The following is a 4,632-nucleotide window of genomic DNA, read 5'->3' as shown; positions in this document are numbered from 1 at the left end:
AATTAAAATTCGAAAATTTTTTCTAAAGCCTCCAGGGGACTTCGTTTTCGCACGAAAAAATTTTATGTGCCCTTATTGCATCCGGACCCACAATTAAAAACCCCTAAAATATTTCAAATCCTTCTCATACTAACCCAGTGGACACAACATTTTAGAACGTAATTGGAACGTCCTAAAATCGTTTCTTGGACGTGCAAGTCAAAAGGCGTCATTTGAACGTTTTGAAAACTGTCCTAAGTCAGACCAAATAATGTTCTAAAAACGATTTATGTCCGAAATACGTCTTTAAAACGTCTCTAGAATATTGTACGTTTATAGAACGTTATATGGACTGACTTAGGACATTTTTACGCCGTTCAAAAGATGTTCTTTGAAGCTTGTGCCCACTGGGAAATTATTGAAGTCAATTGAAAATGCCCTGGAGTCTATTAAAATATCCTAAGATATATCAAATCCTTTAAAATCTCATATAAAATTGCTGTAATAAATTGAAAATTCCTTGGAACCTTTTAAAATACTCTCAAATATATCGAAACTTTCAAAATATTTTAAAACACCTTGACATCTTTTAAAGATTTCTAAAGTACTTTGGAATATTTTAAATAACCCTGCTAAAGCTGTTAAAATTCTTTTAAATTCCTTAAAATTATAAAAATAAGTTAAAAATTCCTTGAGATCTTTTAAAACATCCTCAAATGTTTCAAATTTTTAAAAATGTGTTGAAATCTCTTGAAATTTGTTAAAAGTCTTTAAAATTTCTTGAAATTTTAGAGATAACCTGAATAATTTAAAATCCTTTAAAAGTTCATATTAAATTTCTGCAATCAATTGATAATTCCTTGGAATCTTTTAAAATTCTCTCCAATTTTTCCAATCCTTCAAAATCTTGTGAAATACCTATCACATTTTTTTTATATTTCTTTTTTACTATGTTTTCATTGGCATTTTAGTCTTGAAACTCATTTCACAGTTTCATTTAACACTTAGCTTTTAATTGTTTCATTGCTTTGTTGTTGCATTTTTTACATGTTTATAAGCTCATAAATTGTAAATATTGTGTTCTGATCGTGGAAAATAGCGAATTATGAAAAAAATTACTAAAACTTCATTTCAAAAAGTTGTATCTTTTTACGAAAAAGGCCAACTTTAATGTTTGCCTTGAAATTTTTTAAATTAATAGTAATATGAGGGAGATCCTGTGAATTTCGTTCTCGCTGAACTAAATAGGAAAATTCAGAAATTTTAAATTTCTGGCATTTGATAATCAGAATTTTGTAAAGCCCAAAGTTTTCTAAATTTCAATCTGAAACTTTAGAAAATTTTAAAAAATGTCAAAAGATTGTTAGGGATCTTAAATATTTAAGGATGTTTTAAGAGATGTCAAGGAATTTTCAATTTATTCCGATAATTTAAAGGAATTTCAAAGAATTAAAAAAATGTAGAAGGGTTATTTAAAAAAATTCCAAAGTACTTTAGAAATCTTTAAAAAAAAAAGTTCTAGGTATTTCAAAATATTTTGAAGAATTTGTCAAATTTGAGAATTTTAAAAGAGTCTAAGGAATTTTCAATTGATTACAGTAGTTAAATATCAGATTTTAAAGGATTTGAAATATTTCAGGGTATTTTAAAAGTTTCAAGATATTTTCAAGGGCTTTAAAAAATTTCAAGAGACCTCAAAACATTTTTAAGGATTTGAAAAATTTGAAAGATTTTGAAAAGATTCCAAGGAATTTTCCATTGATTACAGTAATTTAATATGAGATTTTAAAGGATTTGATATCTCTTAGGATATTTTAATAGATTCCAAAGCATTTTCAATTGATTTCGATAATTCAGTATGAGATTTTAAAGGATATGAAATATTTTAGGCTATTTTTAAAATTGCAAGGAATTTTCAAGAGCTTTGAAAAATTTCAAGAGATTTTAAAGGATTTTAAATATTTTAGGATGTTTTAAAACATCTCAAGGAATTTTCAATTAATTTCATTAATTTTAAGCGATTCAAAGAATTTCAACGAATTTTTTCATATTTTCTGGTTAAAAGTGGAACTACTTTGTTACAAATTTAGTTGCTTTTTTTGGTTGATGATTCATCAACTTAGTTGGAAAAATTTGTTTTCTAAAAATTTAACTATTTTGTGGCAAATTCTTTTTGTTTTTGGTTGAAATTTTTTTTTTTTAACTACAAATTTAACTATTCTATGTTTCACCGAAAAGTGATCTTTTTTAGTTGAATATTTTGTATTTTATTAAATACACGTCTTTCCTGGTAGAAAATTAATCTTTTTTGTCGAAAATGTAACTACGGTTAAACAATCATTTTTGTATGGAAAATTAGTTTTGGTGGAAAATAAATTTCTTTTGAGCAAAATTCATGTGTTTTGTTAAAAATGCCTTTTTTCAGTATACAATTTAGCTTTTTGTATGAAAATTTAACTTTTTGTTGAAAACCATTTAACTTTTTTTGAAATAATTAATGTATTTGATAGAAAACTCATTTTATTGCAGAAAAGTAATTGCTTTAGTTGAAAGTTTAACTATTTCTATTAAAAATTAGTCAACTAGTAATTAATATTAATATAATATTTCAGTTACAATATTAACATTAATAATATATATGATAGTAATAATATTCATATTATATACACCTGAAAAAATATAACCTCAAAATCGACGCATGCATGAAATTAAGAATCGCGCGAAACATTCAAATCGTCTTTTTCTTTCATTTCTTTCAAATGGGGATCGAGGTATAAATAGAAGACCACCGAAGTTTTCCGAAGCTTTCAAACCGGCAATCATCCTGCAGCAGAAAACCGAAGTTCGAGTAGTGCATTTTCGGCTTACATACGAACTTACAGTAGTAATCATGCACCTTTTGTTTTGCGGCTCCCAAACGGTAGGTATGTTGGGGCTAAATTTGTAGCTCGATCTGGCAGCACTGGATCCTCTGCACCAATTCTCTTCGGGATTCAATTGCTAACCAGTTGCTGCCAAGCCCATCCGTTTCTGAGTGATTGAAAAGGAGGCACCGTGCACTGAGGTTGAAAACACTTTCTCCCTGTAGTACATTTTTTTTATCTTGAGTGGAGTTAAACCTAAAGATTTCTTTTTCGTTGGTTCATTGTTTAAAACCCAAAGTAATAAACGCCTTTTACATTCAATCCTTGATATTTCAGAAACAGTCTGCGATTTCAATACAATACTCTAGTTAAAAAATAGCATATAAGGAAGAATGAATTTTCGATCACCGTGATATAATACTGATAATTTCTGATTCAAACTGTTTCTAAACATGTAGAACAGGAAATTAGTTTGATAGTCAGATGACGTTATATCGGCAAGTACAAAGAAGTACTCAGAGGTACCCATCAAGCGTTAAATATAGACGTTCCGAACAAAAAATGTGAATACTTACTTTCCCTTCCATGAGTGTTTAGTTACCAAAAAGCATGCCACATCTTGGTTATCTTTGATTGGCGTCATTTTGACATATCTCGTTACACCACGAATAATTCCTCTTAATAAAGAAAATGACCTTTAAAAAATAATGAACACTATTTACATCTTTCATGTAATATAATAATAATCTGTGTCAATCAATAAATTAAATGAACATCTTAAAACCCAGTTACGTTTCTTACGTTACAGTTCAACTACAGTGTTTCAGATAGGCCATCACAATAATAATGGGTGTCAGCAAAGATATTATAAACGTAGATGCGGTGCGGGCTTAGTTGCCCGCCATAAATATAGAAGGCGCGTCCGGCGAAAAAAGTCACTTCCCCTCTACCCACCGCTCCCCGTAGAAAGCACACATCCATATAGTTTGCCAAGAGCCACTTGGAGCGCTGTAAGCAACTCTCGGCACACCTTCGAGGCGCACTGATGGTAAACTTAGCATGGACAAAAACAATTTGGATTGAATGTAAATTGCCAATTAAAACATTTTTACATTTATAACTTTGCAAAACTTGGTTGTTTTAATAAATACCACAAATATAAGTCGATGAGTAATTTATATTACGGTTTCATATATTTTCCACTAATTCTAAAATTATTAATTATAATTTTCATTCTATATATTGTCTATATATAGTTCTTTAATATTATTTAGTTTTTATTTTTTATTTTTGTGATCTGCAATTTCTACGGTCTTTTTTAGACTATTCGTCTAATCAAGTTCTCGTATGTATTTTCCAATTTCTTAATTATTATATATTCTAACGTTTTTATAAAAATATAATTATAATTCCAAGTGATAGGAAAATTATTCTTTCGGTTTTTAGACGTTAAGACGACAGTTGCAAGCCAGATTACGGTTCGCATTGACAAACAAAATTAGACGAACAGAATTTCACTGGCACATTCATAGAAAATATCATATTCCATAAAATATATTTTAAGATAAACTTTAAATCATTATAATTGACACAGCTGACTCGAAATGAGTTTTTAAGTTTTTCAGGAGTTTTAAATTCCTCAAAATCTTCCAGATTTTTTTACAATTTTATAAATCTTTTTAAATTCTTGAAATATTTTCGACATTGTAAACTTCCCGAAATAACAAAATGCTGAAACCTGAAAATCCCGAATTAAAAAATTCTAGAATAATGAAATTCTGGACAGTTT

The 4,632-nt window shown here is 28.5% G+C and overlaps 1 long non-coding RNA gene across 1 annotated transcript; it reads right to left on the bottom strand.

The window, feature by feature from the left end:
* Window positions 1-2,867: 2,867 nt before the first annotated feature.
* Window positions 2,868-3,721, bottom strand: LOC117180225. The gene is made up of 3 exons (XR_004468015.1): window positions 3,645-3,721; window positions 3,419-3,538; window positions 2,868-3,061 (listed from the first exon to the last, which is right to left on the bottom strand). It is a non-coding gene; the product is annotated as an uncharacterized LOC117180225 (long non-coding RNA).
* Window positions 3,722-4,632: the final 911 nt, after the last annotated feature.

The sequence above is a fragment of the Belonocnema kinseyi genome, chromosome 9 (assembly GCF_010883055.1).
Source record: "Belonocnema kinseyi isolate 2016_QV_RU_SX_M_011 chromosome 9, B_treatae_v1, whole genome shotgun sequence".
NCBI lineage: Eukaryota > Metazoa > Arthropoda > Insecta > Hymenoptera > Cynipidae > Belonocnema > Belonocnema kinseyi.
Note: the sequence above shows the minus strand (reverse complement) of the source record. Positions and strands in the feature narration are given on the sequence as shown.